Below are 24940 nucleotides of genomic sequence, written 5' to 3'. Positions count from 1 at the left end.
GTTTGTAAAAGTTGTCTCTGCACATGTTTGTGTTTGTTGTTCTTTCACACTGTTTAGAACAGCAGTGTGTGATGACGTCAGAGTGATGATTCAAAACAGAGAATCATTTTGATTCAATAACTCGATAGTTTTGAACAGCTCCGTTTCTCCATAACTACTCCCCAGCGACTGGATTCGTGGTTTGGATGAACCGATTCACTATATTAGGGAGCGAACTGAGACCCACCGTTTCTGTCGCTATATAATGTGTGCATGCGCTTTATTTACACAAAATAACATTCATTAATGTTATGTACATTTTTACAACGCTACATTAAATAATAATTAACTTTACATCGCTTGTAAAAAACTATACAGTATACTGAACTGTAATACTAATTAAAACACTAACATTTTAAAGCCACAAACCTCTCTTCAGCCGAAACTGAGGAGAAGCGGCGCAGCCATATGATGTCACCTCACCAGATCAAAATAAAAGTCCTGTTCAGTACGGATGGCTGACACGAAACAGACGTTCCGAAGCTTTGCGAGATCCAGAAGCGCAGATGTTTCAAAACACTGATCCGAAGCGTGATTCAAAACACCCATGTCACGTGACTACGGTTAAAAGAAGCCTCGAAGTGTTTCACCAGTGTTTCGGCCGGTGGCATAGTCCGCCGAATCAGCGTTTGATTGACACGGTCGGGTACAGACCACGCAATCACACATCTGTATACAAGTGAAGTCAACGCATCTTGACCTCGTGGGTTTCTGTGACATGAGCACTGATCTATAGTATAGAACTGGATTGCTCATGATGTCATTAAAGTGAAGCCGCCGCGCCGCCATATTGGTAATCCCTAGTGTGCGAAAAAGTTCCATTGAATTAATAGGAATTTTTATGATTTTAATGAGAAAACATCACCTAACAAGTCAGTGTTTATAAATATGAAGTATCTCTGTACATTATTACAATGCGAACACCCTAGGCATATAAACGGTTATTTTTTAAATGTCGGGAATTTCCCCTACTTATTAAAAAAGCTACATTCATTACAGTAGTGAGCATCTGAGTAATGAGGGCTGATTAGAAGGGCGGGTTCTGTCCTGGGTTGCTCACTTGAGCCAGTGGAGGTGGTAGGAGAAAGGAGGGTGAGAGCTAAGCTCTCATCCATGCTTAAGAACTCGTCCCACCCACTTCATGGGACACTAACATCACTGAGCAGCTCCTTCAGTGACAGACTGATACACCCACGCTGTGCGAAGGAGAGATTCAGGAGATCCTTTCTTCCTGCGGCCGTGAGACTTTATAATCAGCATGGTTAAGTACTAAACAGAAATCACAACTCAGAGACGGAAAGAATGCCATCTATGCATATTCACTTGCACTTTTTTTAAATTTGGTACATTTTTTTTTATTTTGTTTTGTATTATTTATTGAATGTGACTCATTATTTATTGATTATTTCATGCTATCCACTTTCTGCTGTAAATGTTGAAATTTCTCACCTGTGAGACAAATAAAGGTTGATCTAATCTAATCTAATCATGAACGATAAACATCAGCCGGACACGACCTCAACACATATAAAAAAACTACAAAGTGTTCGTTCTGAAATCTGAATTTATTCAGAGAAATAACTGACTATATACAGTACGGATTTCAGAAATAAATACAAAGCTTTATTTCCCATAAAGTCAATTATTGTTTTTTATTTCATTATAGAGAAATATTAACAACATAATTGTATAATTCATTGTAATATATTAAAATCCATTTCTGATACTAATACGTTCGTTTAATAATTCCTGAATAACTTTGTTCATAAAGAAATAAGCCATTTTTGTGTTGGATCAGTTACCTGTCTCATCAGTGCACAGCAGACACACCCACCTAAACGATTTGAATATATCGCTTATCCTGTCCCAAAAGACCGTAAACACTGCAGATAACATCTGAAGTAAACATTACTTTATTACACATAACATAAAAACGAGTCCCGTTTGACTGATTTGCTTCAAATCGAGTTATTTTAGGACAACGGTTTGAATGTAACTCAATGGTGCTCTCTGCTGGTAGGGATTAGTAAGATGGCGGATCGAACACTTCCGGTGGCTTCACTGCCTGTTCACTATGCAGTTTAGAACGCGATGAGCGATCCAGTTATATATATAGATCAGTGGACAGGAGTTGGATTTTGAGATATTTGGTGATATAGTGACATTTATAGTGATTTGTTTAGTTATATTTAGGCTTACATTTAAATTTACACATTGACTACAGACAGACAGAATATACATACAGTTACACATTAATAGATAGAAATATATACACACAGATTAATAGATAGATACATAGATATATTAATATAGATAGATAGACTATAATAGATATATAGATTAATAAAAATGGAGGGTCCCCAGAAGAGATGACGTACATCTGTGGTGTGGGAGCATTTCCATTTGGAAATCCCAGATAAAGTGAGATGTATGTATTATGACCATGTTAGATCATGTTAAAAACAGCTTCAATGTCAATATAATATAATCTCCATATAATATACTCTTGTGTGAACATACATTTTATAGGTCTACATATGAGTACCCAATCTACAGCCAGTGAAGACATCATTTTGGTTTTCCTAATTCTTGTAATTCTACAGTCCATTTGATTTCTCTCTGCACACTGAGCATAAACGTTCATAGCATAACTTTGTTTATGAAGGTTTTCACATAATGAACCAGTAGGCTACAGTTTCAGTCTATGTTATGTTATGTAATCTGATTCATATAATATATACTTCGTACATGCCGTCAGTTTAGGATTGGGTACTAAATGCTGTTTTCATTTTTATTCAGAGCCACAAATGTCAACATCAGGCCCATCATCATCATCATCACCACCATCAACACGATTAGAAACACAGGACAGTTTATGGGAACTTTTTGATAATCGTATCAATGAAACTCAGATGATGCACAATGCTACAGCCGATGCCACAGTGGAAGTGAAACCATTACTCCATGATGCGTTTTTGCACAGAACTCTTGATCCCCTAATTCACTGGAAAGAAGAAAGCAGTAATCTTACCTCATTTGTATGTCCTTGCTAAAAAATATCTTTGCATGCCAGCAACAAGTGTCCCTTGTGAGGGGATAATTTCAAAGGCAGGAGCAATTATCTGTAAAAAATAAATAAATAAAGAAGTAGGCTCTGTTGCCTTCCACAACAGAGAAATTTATATTTTTTAATAAAAATCTCTACAAAAGTAAGACATTGTGGCTTGATTTCTTTTATTAATATTCATTTTTCATGACCAAAATAACATTATGCACAGTGAGACGGGTGTCAGATTGATTCAAAGCTTCAACACAATATGGCACATTTGCTTCAACTGTTTCATTGCTTCACAAAGCCTCGATCTGCCCACCACTACAAGAAACCACTCAGAAATGCCAGACAAGACTAAACAAGACTTCACGAAGACTGAGAATCAAAACACAGTTTATATAGTTGAATGGTAATGGGGAACACCTGGTTGTGATTAGCCCTAACAACGGGACACCAAATACAGTCCTGAGTGGAGTGCCCTCTGCTGGAGTTCCTGGGCACTTCAGCTGATGATCGTGACAGTTTTTATTTCTTTCTAATGTTTTTACATGCTCACCTCCAGGACATGTTGCCTGACAGTGACACTGCAATCACAAGTCATTCAGTAATGCTGGAGACTCAACAGCTTGAATGCAAATCATTGTTTCCTGATCAAAAGGTAAATCTCTATATATTATAAACATAGTAAAAGCTAAAATGTACCTATTTTATGTTAAATTCTTATTAATGGTTTTCTTTGTGTTACTGATAAAGTCAGGGCTCATGGCAGAATTTGACATCCTCAGGATGACAGTCCTCATGCTGCAATAAAAGTCTGAATCTTTAGCTGAAAAGGTTGTAAAACTGTAAATATATTTTTAAAAAACAGCTCCGTTTCTGCTTCAGTAATACATTTAAGAAAAAAAAAAGCCATAATGGCAGAATATTAAAATAAATGTCCTTCTTTAGCCCTTTCAATATTCGATCACATTAAAGAAAGTAGCAGTATTATATGAAAATGCAAGTATAGACAGAGATTACATGAAAGTTTACAAAAATATTCAAAGGGGGAATAACACTCAAGATAAAAACAATTCTAAAGAAATAGCAACTTTATAAAACCTTTGCCTTAGAATGTGCACTCTCTTTGAGAAATATGAAATTATTACACATATAACATAGATTTCTATCTTGCAGGTTCACCATTATATGCATGCATTTAGCAGACACTTTTATCCAAAGCGACTTACAGTGAATTCAGGCTAACAGTTTTTACCTAACATGTTTTACAGGGTAATCAAACCCAGAGCCTTGCGCTGATAACGCAATGCTCTACCACTTGAGCCACAGGAACACTGTATACATTATATATACAGTATTGTTCAAAATAATAGCAGTACAATGTGACTAACCAGAATAATCAAGGTTTTTCGTATATTTTTTTATTGCTACGTGGCAAACAAGTTACCAGTAGGTTCAGTAGATTGTCAGAAAACAAATGAGACCCAGCATTCATGATATGCACGCTCTTAAGGCTGTGCAATTGGGCAATTAGTTGAATTAGTTGAAAGGGGTGTGTTCAAAAAAATAGCAGTGTGGCATTCAATCACTGAGGTCATCAATTTTGTGAAGAAACAGGTGTGAATCAGGTGGCCCCTATTTAAGGATGAAGCCAACACTTGTTGAACATGCATTTGAAAGCTGAGGAAAATGGGTCGTTCAAGACATTGTTCAGAAGAACAGCGTACTTTAATTAAAAAGTTGATTAGAGAGGGGAAAACCTATAAAGAGGTGCAAAAAATGATAGGCTGTTCAGCTAAAATGATCTCCAATGCCTTAAAATGGAGAGCAAAACCAGAGAGACGTGGAAGAAAACGGAAGACAACCATCAAAATGGATAGAAGAATAACCAGAATGGCAAAGGCTCAGCCAATGATCACCTCCAGGATGATCAAAGACAGTCTGGAGTTACCTGTAAGTACTGTGACAGTTAGAAGACGTCTGTGTGAAGCTAATCTATTTTCAAGAATCCCCCGCAAAGTCCCTCTGTTAAAAAAAAGGCATGTGCAGAAGAGGTTACAATTTGCCAAAGAACACATCAACTGGCCTAAAGAGAAATGGAGGAACATTTTGTGGACTGATGAGAGTAAAATTGTTCTTTTTGGGTCCAAGGGCCACAGGCAGTTTGTGAGACGACCCCCAAACTCTGAATTCAAGCCACAGTACACAGTGAAGACAGTGAAGCATGGAGGTGCAAGCATCATGATATGGGCATGTTTCTCCTACTATGGTGTTGGGCCTATTTTTTGCATACCAGGGATCATGGATCAGTTTGCATATGTTAAAATACTTGAAGAGGTCATGTTGCCCTATGCTGAAGAGGACATGCCCTTGAAATGGTTGTTTCAACAAGACAATGACCCAAAACACACTAGTAAACGGGCAAAGTCTTGGTTCCAAACCAACAAAATTAATGTTATGGAGTGGCCAGCCCAATCTCCAGACCTTAATCCAATTGAGAACTTGTGGGGTGATATCAAAAATGCTGTTTCTGAAGCAAAACCAAGAAATGTGAATGAATTGTGGAATGTTGTTAAAGAATCATGGAGTGGAATAACAGCTGAGAGGTGCCACAAGTTGGTTGACTCCATGCCACACAGATGTCAAGCAGTTTTAAAAAACTGTGGTCATACAACTAAATATTAGTTTAGTGATTCACAGGATTGCTTAATCCCAGAAAAAAAAAATGTTTGTACAAAATAGTTTTGAGTTTGTACAGTCAAAGGTAGACACTGCTATTTTTTTGAACACACCCCTTTCAACTAATTGCCCAATTGCACAGCCTTAAGAGCGTGCATATCATGAATGCTGGGTCTTGTTTGTTTTCTGACAATCTACTGAACCTACTGGTAACTTGTTTGCCACGTAGCAATAAAAAATATACTAAAAACCTTGATTATTCTGGTTAGTCACATTGTACTGCTATTATTTTGAACAATACTGTATATATATATATATATATATATATATATATATATATATATATATATATATATATATATATATATATATTATATAGGAACACCATTACATAAAATATACTCACCTTAAGGATTATTAGGAACACCATACTAATACTGTGTTTGACCCCCTTTCGCCTTCAGAACTGCCTTAATTCTACGTGGCATTGATTCAATAAGGTGCTGAAAGCATTCTTTAGAAATGTTGGCCCATATTGATACGATCGCATCTTGCAGTTGATGGAGATTTGTGGGATGCACATCCAGGGTCCAATGCAGATCCAAAGATGCTCTATTGGGTTGAGATCTGGTGACTGTGGGGGCCATATTAGTACAGTGAACTCATTGTCATGTTCAAGAAACCAATTTGAAATTATTCAAGCTTTGTGATATGGTGCATTATCCTGCTGGAAGTAGCCATCAGAGGATGGGTACATGGTGGTCATAAAGAGATGGACATGGTCAGAAACAATGCTCAGGTAAACCGTGGCATTTAAACGATGCCCAATTGGCACTAAGGGGCCTAAAGTGTGCCAAGAAAACATCCCCCACACCATTACACCACCACCACCAGCCTGCACAGTGGTAACAAGGCATGATGGATCCATGTTCTCATTCTGTTTACGCTAAATTCTGACTCTACCATCTGAATGTCTCAACAGAAACCGAGACTCATCAGACCAGGCAACATTTTTCCAGTCTTCAACTGTCCAATTTTGGTGAGCTCATGCAAATTGTAGCCTTTTTTTCCTATTTGTAGTGGAGATGAGTGGTATCTGGTGGGGTCTTCTGCTGTTGTAGCCCATCCTCCTCAAGGTTGTGTGTGTTGTGGCTTCACCAATGCTTTGCTGCATATCTCGGTTGTAACAAGTGGTTATTTCAGTCAAAGTTGCTCTTCTATCAGCTTAAATCAGTCAATACATTCTCCTCTGACCTCTAGCATCAACAAGGCATTTTCACCCACAGGACTGTCACATACTGGATATTTTTCCCTTTTCACACCATTCTTTGTGAAAATCACAGTAACTGAGCAGATTGTGAAATACTCAGCCGTCTGGCACCAACAACCATGCCACGCTCAAAATTGCTTAAATCACCTTTCTTTCTCATTCTGACATTAAGTTTGGAGTTCAGGAGATTGTCTTGACCTAATTGCATTGAATGAACTGCCATGTGATTGGTTGATTAGATAATTGCATTAATGAGAAATTGAACAGGTGTTCCTAATAATCCTTTAGGTGAGTGTATAACACAATTAATCTGTTTAATAGTAAAAGCCTGCATATGTAATTTTAATCAAAAAATGTCCTGAATTATTTTTGTGTTGCAGGATAATTACAAGGAATCCGACTTGGGTTGAATCAACTTACATTTCGACAGAGAGCAGTGGGGCAGAAGATACATTCTTCAGATGTAATTTGCCACAGGAGCCATGTTTCTTTTTTATTAACTAAAAAGAATGGCAAGACCTGAGGAAGCATCAAAAAGGAAAATGCTTTCAAGGATTACAGTGAACAAACGTGATTGCCAGAGGAATTAGATCAATTTACCCATACTGCAGTTTTGGTTTCAAACACTGAAAACCCTGCAGTCACTAAAACCACACTACTACTCAAATGAAATGGCTACTGTCGGTTTGAGAATTGCCCCATTAATGAATTAATGCTTCTGTGGAAGTCAAAGATGAGGTCACCCTGAAGGCAGCCGTGATATTCAGTGGAGGAGATTTGTGACTCAGTACCACTGAGCCAAAAAGGAGGCCAGTGCGTGCAGATTCATGCATATCCCTTGGAGAAACTCTGGAAACCAAACTACTCAGAAGTATTTATTTGGATTCCATGCAAAAACTCGCTGAGATGGTGATGCAGTCTGGGTGCAGAGATAAAGCTCCAACAAAAGAGGTTCTGAAAACTATTGCACGGAGCCAAATGCCACTAAAAAAAGCCTCACTCAAATGAACTTCTAAGTCTCCAAAAGCTAATTGATGAAAAGTAGGGATCAGAAAATGAAGTTCTGCAGAGGGTCATGATGCACCCAAAAGGCATCATGCTGTGGTCAAAGAAAACACTATCAGTGTTTTCCCAAAGGAATCTGACAGAAACTGGAAGTATGCTCCAAAAAGCTGCTCCACCGTGGCGGCACATATGACTCTTAGTTATAAACACAAGATGTTGCAATATATTTCATACAAAAAGTGATGCATGTGCATATACTACATCTCTTCCACTCCTTTCGAGTGGAAATGGAACAGGGGAAAAAGAAAAGTCAGTGGCGTAAAGGAGTATACGTTTCTCCACTAATGAAGGATCTGCCATTCAAAGATGTGAGAAGCAAAGTCATTTTAATCAGAGGGTAATATTAATAATAATAATAATAAAACTATTAAAAATCTAGAGGAATTTGATTTGCGTATGTAGAATTATTTATTTACAATCAATTATTATGTGTTTGCTAAAAATCATATAAATCAAATGTGTGTGTGTGTGTTTGTAAGGAGAAGTCTTCAAAGACACCCCCAAAAGTACATGAAGAAAAACAAGAAGAACAAGAAGTTTTTTTTTTCTTCTAAATATCTTTAATATCTGAACTTAATTGGTTAGATGCCAAGTGAATGGTATAATTATGATAGAAGTATAGCTTTTCAAGACATTGTCAGCAAGTTGCACAAATAATATAATACATAGATACATTTTAAGTATGCATTTGCATTTAACATGAACGTGTCTTCTGATCTTAAAATTTTCACAAATCTTGGTTCTAATTGTATGTTGTCCTGTGTACAATTGTTGATAGGTAGAGAGGTTTTTTCAGATTTAAATTTAGGGGACATACAAAGCGGAGTAGTAATTTGTTTCTTCTGTATTTGCAGAAAGCTCTTGTGAAGAATATCTGAAGAAAACAGGGGCCAATCTGGAACAATTCATGTCCATTAGAAATAACTGCTCCTAGAAGACTATCCAGGCCAACAAAAATAAACACGCTGCAACAAATCCTTCACCAGGATTACTGGTTGACCAGTGATACTATTGACCTGGCCAGCTACTTCATGACAAGGGACAATATGGACATCAATGGGTTTCTGTCAGTTCTGCCCTTTAGTTCTATTGCACATGGAGGGATTGTGGGAACTCCACAAAAAAGTTTGTGCAGATATTGAACATTCAGCAAAACCACTGAATCACAGTAAGCAATTTATTTTGTGATGAAAATCAGCTCTCTGTGTATGACAGTTAAAGTGCGCCTCTAGACCCAAGAACCCTACAGACACTGTCCTGGCTGGTAAGGCCAAAGTCAGAACATTTTGATGTTCTGCAAACAGCTGTGCAGCAGAGATCAAATATAAGCAACTGTGGCATATTTTCAATAGCATTTTCATATGCTCTGTGCAAGGGTCATCCACCAGAGTTATGCATATTTAATGAAGGCAGACTAAGGGCCCAATTGTATTCTTCATTAACCAAAAACAGCATCTCATTTGGCATGAAGACTCGAAAGAGAGAGAGTAAAGTGGAGGCAAATGTGACCAAAACTGCAATACCAGTTTACTGTCTTTGCAGAACCGCTCATTACAATGAGCTCATGGTCCAGTGCTCCAAATCCCAAGAGTGGTATCATCCTACATGTGTAGATATACCCAGAACGGTAATTGGAAATGATCAAACTGATGTAGTGGACACTACATGAGAAGGCATGTTTTAAAGCAAATTTTAAGAAACACTGGTGGAAAACTAAAAGAGTGAAGTGGAAGAAAGCTTTGTTATTATTATTTTTTTATTATCATTTAAAGTTTAAATTTAAGTCACTGTCACTGCTGTATTTTAACCTGGGAATTAATTTATTTGTTTTTTTACTACCTAAATAAAATTAAAGGAGTGTAATCCAGATCCTTATTTATTTATGTTGTAACAAAAAGGAAATCAAGATATTTTGTTTTTTTTCGTACAACATTATTGTATAAATGTAATTATGCAAATTATTTTATATTTCTTCAGTAAATACGCTGTAAGACTGCACTTTTTGGGGTGAATTGGCCTTTCCTTTTCTCCAAAACTATACAGTAAAATGACTTAAAAATAAATACAGCAATAGTCAGTCAGGGTCACTCTGAACAAGAATTAAAATTAAATAATGAGCAAACCTGTGAAGGAATACTTTTTTTATGAGTGTTTTAACATGGGACATGGTGTAGGTGCTAGAATGCACTTTGTTGATTGGGATGAATTGGCCTTTATTTTTCTCCAAACCCCTACAGTTAAAATGACTTTAACATAAATACAGTAATAGTAAGTAAATACACTTGTATGAGTGTTTAAAAATGGGACATCTTACTTATTTGAGATGCGCAGCATGGACCGTTTATCAGCTTGGATCAGTGACGCAGAAACAAACCTCTCTGAGCTCACAAAAGGTTTACTCAGGAATAGGGATGTAACGGTATGAAAATTTCTTATCATGTTTATCAGTATTATCACGGTATTGTTATAATGTGCTGGTGATGTTAAAAAGGTACATACACATAAATCATTTAACCAAGTTTTATATTTAAAAATCAACAAATGAAATGTCTTTTTGTTTGCATAATCACTAAAACAATAACATTACCAATGATGTCCAGATTTTAAATGACAACTTGACTGACAACAGTTTAATAGCATTCAAGATTTCAAGATTAAGATATCTAATGTAAATGTTCAAATAAAGCTTTGAAAAAGTTTAATAAAAAGGGAATCCTCACATTTCAGCTTTTAAATAAAGAAAAGGTATATGTCAAAATGATAATAGCTTAATAAACCTTTGTGACCAAAACAGCATTGCTAATAAAAACACTTACTTTAGGTCAGAGGTTCTCAATTTCAGTCCTCGCGCTCCCAGCTCTTCATATTTCACACGTCTGTCTCTGTTAACACACCTGATTCAGATCATCAGCTCATCAGAAGTGAGCTAAACTCGCCATGAAGATAAATTTACTGATTGGTATTAACCTGAATGCTGTCATCAATAATGTCATATTTTCACAATAATTAATATGTTTAGTTATTTTTGCTGTTTTTTTTTATTACTTCAAATATCAAATACACAATGTTGTCATTTCACTGCAGCTTGAGAAACTCCATGCCATTGGATACAAGCCAGATCTGCTTCTTACAAAGGAGAACAAAAAGAAAGTAAACAAGTGTGAAATATTAACCCCTTGCTGCACACTCTCTACCATTGCCCAGGAGTACCTTTTAGAAGATAGGCTCATTTTATGAATACCTTTGTGAAGGTGACATGCAGTGCTGTATTTACAAAATTAATGTTGACTATTCAAAAGATTTTGTCATTGTTTAAATCATAAAGTAATGGCTCACTCCTAAAACCTAAATTCAGTCATCAACTCTTAACCTCCTTAAAAGTAGAAACTTCTGAAATGTTTCCATTTGTATATAAATAACAAAGAGCTGGTTAGCACAACACTGGATTTTTTTAACACAATAATTATCTTGCCTTAGAAACATTCAAACAGCGCTCCCTCAAACCATTTTGTGAGATTTGGAAAACTACAAATTGTAAGACAACTGCCACTGCTAGCCATTGTCGCACAGCGCGCTCACTAATCAAACAGCTGCGTTGCGCGTCTCAGTCTCTCAAAAACCAAACAAGTTCTCTCTCAAGAGTAGGCTAATAATCAGTTAGATACAGATACATTTTGTTCTACATGTTTGCATCTTTACCTTTTGCTGGTTTGTGCATCACACACACATTCCCCACATACAGATCCCCTGTAAAGACCTTGTCTCAGAGGACCACCAGGACAAGACCACAAGAAACAGATGATTCTTCTGCACAATCTGACTTTGCTGCAGTATGGAATTTAACTACTGGTTTCATCTTTACAGGGGATCTGTATGTGGGGAATGTGTGTGTGCCGCAGCTGTTTGATTGGTGAGCGCGCTGTGCTTATCCATTCGTTCGTATCATATCGTAGCCTAAGCTTTAAATCATTGCCTTGTTTATATTATATTTAAATGTAAACAAATAATATAACGTGTATGATGTATTAATATAGGTAAAATTACTCTTGCAAAGCTCTGATTTCTGACAGATGCACTAGAGACAACAACAATGCGGTGTTTGATTTGCACTCTTTTCATTCATAAAGTTTACATTCATTCACTTCACACTCGTGACTTTAGAGGTCTGTGTATAATATTGCGGTGATCCCCTCAACTGTTATCTAGCAAACACCGGACAGTGCCAGCTTCAGTTGAGTGCTCAGGAAGAATTATTCCTTGTCCTTTATTTGTTTTTGAAGCCATTATCCATACCATTCTGAATTAGGTATTCGGCCTCAGGCACAACCCTAAATTATTACATTCAATATTTTATTTTTACATGAAACATAGATAAGGTCATAGAAAGTAACAGCTCCACGCAATATTGTAAACTTAGATCGGGGCAGGCAGCAGAGAATCAGAGTCGGTTACACAATCCAAGATCAGACATGGGAAAAACAAACACAAAGGAAACCGCTCGGAAATGCTAGACAGGCTAAACAAGACTTCGCAGTGAGTGAGAGTGATTGTGCTGCTTTTATGTGTGTGTAAATTAGGTGCAGGTGTGGCAAGGAAATTGGCTGATGAATGAGGTGCAGGTGTGGCAAGGTGATTGTGAAGCAGTGGTTCATGGGGAATGTAGTTCAGGTGTGGTGCGACAGTATGTGAGGTGCTAGTGTCCAAGTGACATCTGGTGGTTGATGGGTGGAATGGTCCTGAGTGGAATGCCCTCTACTGAAGTTCATGGGCACTCCATCTAATGATCGTGACAAGTACAGTATGACAAAAATGTTGCTGTATTTATTTATGAATGACCAGTAGAGCCAAGCATATCCATTCTAACCTTAACTTAAAATTATAAATAATTTGACCCTACAGCTCCAAACTTGGTGAGGGTCAGTGTCCTTTAGAGTTTGCTCCAACCCTAATCAAAAACACTTGAACCAGCTAATCAAGTTCTTACTAGACAAACTAGAAACTTCCAGATAGGTGATATAAACTATCAATAATTCCCCTCGAATCTTAAGTGCCCACAAATCTGGTTGGGAAGAATTGAACTTTATGATTCAAACAGAGCACTACGGAGGGGTGGATGGATGGATCAGTCGAGCACTATGTTGGGGCGGATGGATCAGTCGAGCACTACGTTGGGGCAGATGGATCAGTCAAGCACTATGGAGGGGCGGATGGATCAGTCGAGCACTACGGAGGGGCGGATGGATCAGTCGAGCACTACGTTGGGGCGGATGGATCAGTCAAGCACTACGGAGGGGCGGATGGATCAGTCGAGCACTACGTTGGGGCGGATGGATCAGTCGAGCACTACGGAGGGGGGGTGTGGCATCTGTAAAGTGCATTTACCACAAGTTATCAAAGTGCATCAAAGCACATTTTCGCAAATAGACGTCAGTTTTGCCTCGCTGATGTGTTACATTTGATGGCTTCAGTCAGGTTAGGAAAATGAAAGAAAAACACCATAGTTTAAATATATAAAATATTTAATAATATTAATATTCACAGATGAAAGTTTGGTATTTATGAAGTTATGTGCATTTCTTAGAACGAATTCAAGCAGGATAAATGTCAAGCTTGTGCCTGAGCCTGTGCTTAAATTTTCTCTAAGCTACATGGTATTAAACCATATTTTATATTTGATACATTTAAAAGGTGTGCAGTATTATTTATATTATATGAATTGTGTGTTATATTATTCAAAATAAATTGTGGTTTACTTTGCATCAGAGCATTAAAAGTGGTAGCCTATTCTTGCAGTTAATGCCGCGGCACCGTGGCTGTGGTAAAACCCATTTAGGTTGTCCACCTACTATAAGTCTACACAACAAAGACCAACAAAAGATCATATGAACTGAAAGTTTACTGAAATAAATATGTTAGTTTACATTAAATTAAAAATATATATGAACTAATGATCTGTAAAACATTACATAATGTTTTTAATGATTTATAAATTAAAGTTATTATAAAGTGTTATGTTTTTTTTCGAAGCTTTAATTTTTGTGGGTTGCCTGATGTTGCTGAAGATGAGACCTTCATTATGCATATATGGGAGGTACCTGGGTTGTTAATGGTTGCAGGAAAATCAGGAATTTAAGTTCAGAGTTCATGGAACTACATACAAGCTGTTTTTCTCTCATAATTATACAGAATATTACAACAAAATATATGTGAACAGAGACAGAGGAAATAATGTAGTCCACACCAGCATTTACAAATAATATGGAAAAAATGTCAGTTTACTTTGTAGAATTGCAAGAGATGAATCTGTAGGCATCCAGTATCTGTCAGGTAATTATTTGTGCACTTTCTGTTCAAATTATCTATAACACCTCACTCACACCAGTAAGGACATGACACTACTGTGTATCTTTTCCTTTATTTGTCAGAATTGGTCAGCTAGTATGTCATTGAATTTACACTGAAGTATCTGTGCAACTACAGCAGTACAGTTACCTGAGAGTGAAACTTTATAAGAAACCAGATCAGTGTGAAAAGAAAAGAGAGAGAGAGAGTGTGTGTGTGTGTGTGTGCTGATTCTCATGTCTCTTCCTGAAAGAAAACAGGAAGCAGGTTTCAGTTGTTTTACAGAAGTGAAATAAATTTCAGAGCAACCTATTCAACACAAAGGTTCAGAGGAGGAAATATAAATATTGTTTTAGGTGAGTGTTTGAGTTTTCTTTAGTTATTTTTCATATATGAGTGTTATCTTATGATGTGTCATTGGTCAGTTTGAGTCTTTAATGCTTTGCTGAAGTCGTTTGATGATTTTATTTAAAGTTCTTCATCTCGTGATCAAACAAGATGAAGTCTGTCTGTCAGTGAATCATGGAGAGTGGCTCATTCTGATATAGTTTTCACACCCTGTGATATCACTGTTTCTCTCAGTTTACTGTTTGTTAATGAGTCTGTGATTTCAGTATTTCTCAACATCATGTATCTGCAGACAGTTCTATAAGATGAGCTCAAAACATACTCATTTAATACAACAAGCAGCATTTCTACCTCAATAAAACTGTTTTACTTCTGTTCACACTGTAGGTGTTGAACAACAGAATTATAGAAATATAAAATTCTCAGTATTTAAAACCCCCTTTGCTAAAATGAAGTGCACATAAATGTATAAAGTTTGTTTGCTTTTAAATGTAGACCCATTAAAGGTATAGTTAACTTTCAAATTAAATTTTGATATGTTTTAGCTTACCTCAAGGGCATCCAAGATGTAGGTTTCTTTGTTTCCACAGTATTTCCTATTTTGATATTTTTAGGTCAAACCGTTCTTGTCTGTGACTCATATAATGAAGGTCTATGGTCACAACCTCAAAGAGCATGCACAGAGGAGTCAAAATTAAACAATTCCCCATCGTAAGTACACATTGATGACCTAAGAGACGAAACAAGCTGTTTGTGTAAGAAAACGAACACTATTTATATCGATTTTTACCTCTTGTACACAACCACGTCCAACTGATCTGAGGGCGCGAGTGCTTCCTGATGTGACGTGTGCGCGTTCTGGCTTAGTCTGCGCAAACGCGGAAAGTGCCGGAAGTTATCTCTCGTGCATGAACGTCACTCATTGTTTACTGTTTACCACACGATACGGCACCAATCTGCACTGTCTCTATATAATGCAGTAATTGTAATTAATAAATTTGTTTATAATGCTCCCTATAATCGTTGTGATTAGAATAAACACAACACATTACTCATTCTATTGACAGCGTGCCATTGGGTCCCTCTGGCATTGGACGTCGCCTCCAAAACGATGCGTCTCAACAGCGTAGAAAACTCAGGATCTTAAGTCAGGCAGGTGTGTGATACGATACTATCAATGTCCTTGTCGTCTTGTTGTTCCAATCATGACAAACATATGCGCTCCACTTCTGTTGGCATCTCACAACACTTGCTACTAAAACACCACCAATTTTGAAGAGATCTCTGTCTCTCTGAGGCTTGAAGACGTGCTGCTGCAACGGATCGCTCCTGAGTACTTGGTCTGTGTATTCTGGTTCAAATAAATATGGTGTCTGTTGATATATGGAAATCATGTTCCATTGCAATTTCCTGTACGTCTATATATGTTTAGATCTTCACAGTGAAAGGTAACACTTCTGAAATCTCTGTGTAAACCATAGACAGTAAGTGTAAACAATGAGTGATGTACACGCATGAGAGACGTCACGCTTGGGCAGACTAAGAACTCACATCAGTTGGACGTGGTTGTGTACAAGAGGTAAAAACGATATATATAGTTTTCGTTTTCTTACACAAACAGCTTGTTTCATGTCTTAGGTCATCAATGTGTACTTACGATGGGGAATTGTTTAATTTGGACTCCTCTGTGCATGCTCTTTGAGGTTGTGACCATAGACCTCCATTATATGAGTCACAGACAAGAACGGTTTGACCTAAAAATATCAAAATGGGCACTACTGTGGAAACAAAGAAACCTACATCTTGGATGCCCTTGAGGTAAGCTGAAACATATAAAAATTTGATTTGAAAGTGAACCATCCCTTTAAGTGTGAAGTTGGAAAAGTAGGACTGAATAGCTGAAATTCGCTATATTGAGCTGCTGTTGTTCACAATGAACATAAAACAGTTAAAGTGCATTTAAACTGCAGAACATCTACATGTGAGTAAAGTACACTAGTGTAGAGCTGCAGGTAATGTAGTAAACTTATATTAGATTTCAGTTACACAAGAAAGAAAATGCCTCCTATTGATTCAGATCAGTGGTGTAGCCGGGGCCATATGCAAGTATACGCAGTATGCTTACTTTTTTTCCCGGGCCATTCGCGTAGTACGACTTTTAGGGGTCAATATCTGTGTATACCCTCGGTTTACCCACTAGTTTTGCTTTGCAAGTCTGTAATCTACTATCATGTATCACTTCCCCTTTAATGGTGTATCATACAGTTGTGTGAAACTCGTGATTCTTTGTTGTAATGATCACCTCTGTCATTCTATAATGATGACTTGAGAAATCCAAGATATTTTTTTGTCCATAGAAATGAAAGTTATAAGCAAAATGGTTTGGTAACATTCTACAGAATATCCTTTGTGTTCCACAGAAGAAAGTAAGTCATACAGGCTTGCAGTCACTTGAAGGCGAGGAAAGGATGACAGAATCCATTAGAAGTAGGGCTAATTTTATTTTGGCATTCTAGCTCAAAATCCTTGCTTTAGTGTAAAGTGCATTTCCATAATATTTATAATCATTTGTTTCTGTCCTGTTTTATTTATTAATTTATTTACTCCAGATGAAGGCCCTATAACCCAGCAGAACATTCATGGGTTGGTTACGTCCTGGGCCGAATTTGAACCCAGTCCATCCCTGCTTTCATGCTGAAAAACCCTACTGCAGGAAGTAGAATTCCCTTTCCCAAATACAATCAGTGATTAAAAGAATTAAATAAAACATCAAATTAAGATGAACATAAAAAAAACTTAATTTCAGATGCATCTCTGAAACGCTTTTCACTATGAATATAATTCCAAAGAAACATGTTGAAATGATAAAGAACTGTAATAATGCGTTGACAGATTGGCTTAGACAACCTGTAAGTCACACTGTAGACTAATTGAAAAATAATCTGTTATCAAATTTAGAGTGCATTACATTATTCATTTAGCTGACGCTTTTATCCAAAGCGACTTACAATTGCTATATATGTCAGAGGTCGCAACTAGGGGTTAAGTGTATTGCTCAGGGACACATTGGTGTCTCACAGTGGATTCAAACCCGGGTCTCTCACACCAAAGGCATTTGCCATCAACACCCCAGTGCACTGTATTGATATTACTAATTGTTTTTTTTTTTGGAGGTGGTGGTGGTACAGGGGGTAATAGGGGTGGCTACTGGGCAATAGTAAACCACTTTTCTGTAGGACTACACCACTGGTTCAGACTCAAGCTGCACAAACTCACAGACTCCTAGAAATGATCTCAAACACTCAACAGAGCTTCACTGTTTAACGTAAGAGTGTGGGATCCACATTCATGCTTCCTGCTGCTGACCTTTATGGAGATGCAGATTTCATTTTCCAACAGGACTCTTTAAGGACCATGGTGTCCCTGTTCTTAATTGGCCAGCAAACTCACCTGACCTTAACCCCATAGAAAATCTATGGGGTATTGTGAAGAGGAAGATGTGATATGCCAGACCCAAGAATGCAGAAGAGCTGAAGGCCACTATCAGAGCAACCTGGTCTCTCATAACACCTGAGCAGTGCCACAGACTGATCCACTCCATGCCACGCCGCATTGCTGCAGTAATTCAGACAAAAGGAGCCATAACTAAGTATTGAGTCCTGTACATGATCATATTTCTCATGTTCATACTTTTTAGTTGGCCAAGATTTCTAAAAATCCTTTCTTTGTATTGGTCTTAAGTAATGTTAAAGTTTTCTGAGATGATGAATTTGGGATTTTCCATAGTTATCAGTTATAATCATCTACATTAAAAGAAATAAACATTTGAAATATATCAGTCTGTGTGTAATGAATGAATATAACATACAAGTTTCACTTTTTGAACGGAATAAGTGAAATAAATCTATTTTTTGATGGTATTCTAATTATATGACCAGCACCTGTAAATTGTAAGCTATTTGACGTTTTTAAAAGTAGTGGATTTTTTTTTTTCAACATTCAATGATTCAAAATAAAAACCAAAAATAAGCACATCTCTTGCGTGTCGCACCCAGCAGCATGAACACACAAAATCTTGCTCTCTGTAGGCTATGCATGCAGTGTAGATAGCAAAAAAAGTTATTTGAAACACATAAAAGATTTAAATAAGATAATATTGACAATGAACATTATATGACATTTAAAGATTTTGATGATTTGTCCAACAGGCTAAATCTCCACAATGTTCTAGTTGAGAATGCAATTTTTAAAAAATGTTATTAGAATGGATTCATTTCTAAAATATAATGATACAGTAAATTTGAAACAGATCACAGCAGTAGACCTCGACAGTCTCATAGACATCAGCAATGTGGTAAACATCTGTGCCGGTATGCACATGATTTAATATGAAGCATATGTAGCATCCGTAATGCTTTATTAAGATTGAAAAGTGCAAAGAATGGAGATGAGTTGTTCACCATAATTAGAATAGACATAAGTTGGTTAAGCATAAGTTAATTGCATTAATAATTATTATATGTTAATAATTAATATATATTACAGCCGTGACAGCGCTGAAGAGTTCTGATCTCAAAAATCTAACCCTTATAAATAAGAAAATCAACACTGTTTGAGTTTATACAATTTATCAGCTGGGTCTCCATCTTTCTAAAAATAGTTCCTGTTGACATAAATAAAAAAATGGGTAGCCTTTGATTTCTCATTTGAAAACTTAAAAATACAGTCGAATGAAAATGTAATTTTACCATATGTGGACCACTCATATATGGTGAATAAACAGCGATTTCCTTCAAATTTCTTTTAAAGCACATTAATGCAGACATAAATGCACAACATAAAAAGGGTTTTGTTCTTTTGGTAAAAACTTAATTTTTTCATGGTAAGGTTGACATTTGCATGGAATCACTCATATAGTCAATTTGTAGATTCTGTGGTCCAAATATTAATGAGACTAAAGTCTTGTGTTGTGGGAGGTTTTGTTCATTTAAAGGGGTGGTCAACCAGCTACTTTCAAAGGCTTGATTGTGTTTATGGGGTGCACTGTAACTTGTGTTCAGGCTTTGTTAAAAAAAAAAAAATTATTCCACATATTTTATCTTTATTCTATATCACTTTTTCTTTTCTCCTAAAACGGTCTGTTGATTTCCTGGTTTTATGAAACCCCTCCCTCAGAAATACACAGTGGGCTCAGATTGGTTAGCTGGTCCAGTGTGTTGTGATTCGTTAACCACCTAGTGCACTGTGGACCTACAATGATCACTACTGACTGTATAACACCATTAGGCTAATGATACACAGGGCAATACTTGTTGGGCAATGTTGCCATCAATGGGAAAGCAGTTGAGGCACAGGGCCCACGACTGATCTAAAATTCTCAATGAGTGAGAAAGTGCACAAGCACCACTGCTCAAAAGAAGTTGCTTGGCTAAATTGCTCAATACGTTGCCCAATGTATCATCTGTCTTAGTTTTGTCTTGTGTAGCAAAATATCTATCACCAGAACTACGAGCCCATTATGAAGACTAACCATGGCTTTACTACATTGGCCAGATTAAACAGAACCATATTAAGCATGCTTGTATGGGGCGCCGTTTGTAAAGCAGCTCATGCTGAAAATAACAGCAACATTTTGTCACATTTAGCTTCAAACAATGTTTAAAAAACAGGTATTTTTGACGGTCACATTTTAGCACATTTACAACAATGTTTGTCAACTTAGAGATATTTGAGGTCATAACATTCAGTCAAAGACCTCTCATGGCTTGCTATTATGGCTACAGGTCATCATAAGTCCCGCACTTTTCATACAAGTGACACCAGACTACTTTTTAAATACAGTTTCTCCAAACGTGTTTATTATTTTAGGTAGTCATGACACCGATAATCCATGTCCAAGAGTCAATTTTCCACTGATGAGATGGTTTTTATTCTTTACTTATTTGACACAATGCTTCCTGTTTTCTGCATTTTGAATTTGCATTTTAGTTAAATATTTAGTTTCACCTGAAACATTTAGATTTAGATTTTACATTTACATTTAGATTTAGATTTTACATTTAGATTTAGTGATCTGCTCCATCTTTCAGGACAAGCTTTTGGGTGAATCTGGTGTTCTATCCAATAATATTACCTATCAGATCATTATAAAGGGAAAACAAAATGCAACTTGTAAAATTAGGAAAAGAAAAGTGTGAGGCAAAAAAAGGTGATCTCTCTCTCTCTCTCTTTCACTCTCTGCCATTAGAAGCAGAGTGCACAGACTCAGAGTTAATGCAAGGGCATGCACGGTAATAATGCTTGCACACTTGACACACTCATATTTCATATATTTCAAGTCAGAAACAAAAATCTGAGGTGAACTGACACATGAATGTTTTCTATGACGCTCAAATTGCATTAAAAAGCACATTTTAGGTTGATACAGCTAGCACGCATGTGCAGTCTCGAGTGCGTGTCATGTTTCTATGGCAACCAGTGAGGGGAAAACACGCTTTGCATTTTCTCCCATTTTTATAATAATATAAATGAACCCTTTAATCTTAAAGTTTTAGTGATTAGATTCAGACTCGACGCAGAGCAGAGAGCACAGAGATCAGATGGTAGCAAATTAATAACATCAGCGGCCATGGCATGGCATGAGCGATTGTTAAGTTATTATGCGACTTAACTCGAGTAAGATTGTACATGTGCACAGTTGCATTTGTCATCCGTCACCGTGACATAAAGTGGACTTTTGAAGCTGAAATAATGAGTGGATTAAGCTTGGACTTTTGAATAATGAGAGGAAGAACATGGATAACTTTCTTGTCTGAGGATTGTAATGCATCACAGGCAGTCAGGTACAAGGAAGAGAGACTACAGTTCAGTATGCTATTTCATGCATACTGAGTTTTTTACACTGTTAAAGAGTTGGATTCCCATGCTAAACATGGACAAAGTTTCAAAAATTAAGTTGTACGTTTGAAGGAGTATTTCTGTTCCAAAAATACTCCTTCCGGTTTGTCACAAGTTTCGGAAAGTTTTTTCGAGTATGGCTCTGTGTGACGTTAGATGGAGCGGAATTTCCTTATGTGGGTCTTAAGGTAACTTCTCCCGGAAGAGCGCGCGCTCCCGTAGAGCAGAGCACTGAGAGGCTGAGCACAGACAATCACTGATCAGAGCGAGAGCGTCGCGAAATGTCACAAAAGGAGTGTGTTTTTGGTTGCCAGGGCAAGACAACCCTGCACAGATTACCAAAGAAAAAACAGCATTAAGGGTCCAGTGGATGGAGTTTATTTTTACAGAGCATCAACGGAGTTGAAGTGTTTGTGCTTATTCCCTGCATTTCGAAAATGCTAGATTTATAAACAAGGCCCAGTTTGACGACGGATTTGCGTATCGTTTGTTTCTTAAGGATGATGCAATCCTAACGAAAAAGGGTCATGATCGCGTGTTGGAACCGCAGGCGGTGAGTAAAACTGCTTAAAATATCTCTGCCTCCTTGTTAGTGCATCCCCTCCCATGCCGGAGACCCGGGTTCGAGCCCCGCTCAGAGCGAGTCGTTGCTGCTGCTGCTCTCGTTCAGTTTCAGCCTCGGGATCTGATTCTGGATCATAAATAAACGGCTGAATCTGACTGTTAGCCATGGTTTGTTTTGGATGATGGTTTTTTCCTCAAGGTAATGTCACAGCCTCCACATGCTCTCAACGCAAAAGCCTACTGGCGCTCGTGATTCTTTAGCTCTGCCCACACGTCACGCCTCCAGTCGGTCGTGTTTTTCCAGGAAAAATCGATACAGACTATCTTTCTCTTATGAATATAATAAAACTAAAGACTTTTTGGAGTTATAAAGGATGCAGTACTACTCTATAGGTACTCAAGATTAACAGGATATTGAGGGAAAACGAGCATTTCACCCCCCCTTTAAATTAGGTAAGACAAAACTTATTTTTCACAACAGGTTTATTGACTTGTAATTGCAATTTAAGGTGGAATATATGGCAATTGGGTCTAGTCGGGTCTGTGTCTTCCCGGCGGGTATGGGTCCAGCTTTTAAGTAATATACAGGTCCAGGTCTGGTCCTGGTAGGCATTTCTCGGATCTACACAGGTTCGGGTCCAGCATTTGAAATAACAGACGGGTCAAGGTCTGTTCGGTGTAGTACATTACGTGTCTCTTTCGGGTTCCGGCACAAATTTTTGGACCCATGAAGACCTCTACCCCTAAACCTAATAACTGGTTGGGCCACCCTTAGCAGCAACAATTGCATTTAAGCGTCGCAAACAATCTATAAGCTACTTTAATTCATAGAAATAATTTAAGCAATTTAAAGCTCTTTTTTATACTACAGTTAACCTGAATCTCAATACTGTTAAACTGACTTTAAATTTTATGTTGAAATGGGTAAAATGCCACAGTGCATTTTAAATAGTCTAAATGTACTTATCTTGTAGAGGAATCTGAAGACCTTGATTGCATGTTACAATGAAACAAAAAATATAATTCGATTTTTTAAATGAACAATTCCTATATAAAATGGAACAGCAACCTGGGAGGCATTTTTTGCACCAGAAAAGGAGAACGTGCATGCACAATTTTTAGGGGGGAGGAGGCTTTTTTGTTTTTTAAAGTAATTTTCAGATGCAATGGAAAAAAAATCTGGATAAAAACATACACGAAACTTGTAGATAATTAACAACATAACCTAGATTAGGCCCGCACGCTGTTGCCAAGTATACTATGTTCGTTTGCTGCATGTTTTTAAAAAACACACTAAAAATAAATTAATTTTATGAAAGGAAAAAAATATGTCATGTTATACATCGCATTTTATTACATTCAGAAATAATGACGGCAGGCCTAATAATGATATGATGTACCAGCAGGATATTTTTAGTTACCCTCACTTTACAACAAATCCTTTAAATTTAACTATCAGAACTGAACAAGAATTTAAAAAATATCATTCTAATGGATAAATTATAATTCAAATATATAATAATAATGTAGGCTTAGCTATTTAAAAAAATTATAATATTAAAATTAATACTTTGGGACAAATCCTAACGTTTCTATATTCGTGATGTTGCCCATTTGAAGCTTAACTATTATTCATGAGGTAAAATTTGCTTAGTTCACTGGTGTTTCAGTATCCCTGGAAAAAAAATCATAATTAGCAATATGACAAAGTGTTATAAATATTTCTTTCTTTTACATTTTGATGCGTAGACTGTAGCCTAAGACTTTCCCACGTCTTGAAATTAATTCACTGTAAATTTTCTAATGTTATTTTATAATGTTATTATTCTTTTACTTTGTCCTTCCATCTCTGTTTACAAACCAGTTTGCAATATGTTCCTTTGCACCACCTGGTGGCAGTTTCGCAAATGATTTTAACACGCGACTAACGTGTAGTTAACAGGTTGACGCTGCTGCCTTGCCAAAATGCCACACTGCGGTATTAACCATTCTGGTTGTCCATCTACTATATGCTCCTTTTACAAGATGTAAAATAAGTTTCTAATGTATCCAGAGTGTATGTGCAGTTTTATGTCAAAATACCCCACATATAATTTTGTTGAAATTACGAGGGTATGAGCCAAAATGCGCTGTTTTTTTTTTTTTTTTTTTTTTGTGCCTTTAAATGCACATAAACTGGTGCTCCTGCCTCCCATTAGTGATGTGTCGTTTGTGAATGAATTGTTCTTTTTAAACGTATCTTTTAGGTGAACGAATCGTTCTCATTCACGTAATCCACTGACTCATATTTCATGTTCACTGAAGTTCCTCCCTCCACAGCAGCGTGACGCTATTAGTAGTGCACGCGCAGCTCGGTGAACCGGGTATCTGTGAACTTTTTCATCCTGTCAAAGAGTTACTTAACCTCGAGCCAAATAGCCTTTGAGTATGAGATCTAACGGAGCATGTGATTTGTTGAATGTAGTGAACGAATACGCTCTTCGCTGAACGGGATTCAAATGAGTCTGAACGAGATCTAGGGATATCGTTCGTGAACGAAATGACTGAACTGGTACACATATCGTTCGTGAACGAGTTGAATGATTTAGTAAATCTTATTTGTGAATGAAATGACTGAACTGGTACACATGTGAAATTAACATTGAATGAAATTAACTGGTACATAGTTTATCTCGTTCGAGAGC

General features: G+C 37.0%; 1 protein-coding gene across 2 annotated transcripts in view; it reads left to right on the top strand.

Moving 5' to 3' along the window:
- The first annotated feature begins 14710 nt into the window (after positions 1 to 14710).
- The window catches only part of LOC113093030 (NACHT, LRR and PYD domains-containing protein 3-like), an 83443-nt gene continuing 73213 nt past the window's right edge, over positions 14711 to 24940 (top strand). For both annotated transcript variants that reach the window (XM_026258853.1, XM_026258851.1), the window contains exon 1: positions 14711 to 14803. The gene's annotated coding sequence lies outside the window, so the exon portion shown is untranslated. The remainder of the gene's footprint in view (positions 14804 to 24940) is intronic.

The sequence above is a fragment of the Carassius auratus genome, unplaced genomic scaffold (genome assembly GCF_003368295.1).
Source record: "Carassius auratus strain Wakin unplaced genomic scaffold, ASM336829v1 scaf_tig00214833, whole genome shotgun sequence".
NCBI classification, from domain to species: Eukaryota; Metazoa; Chordata; class Actinopteri; order Cypriniformes; family Cyprinidae; genus Carassius; species Carassius auratus.
The sequence above is the reverse complement of the archived record's forward strand: the minus strand, read 5'-3'. Positions and strand labels throughout refer to the sequence as shown.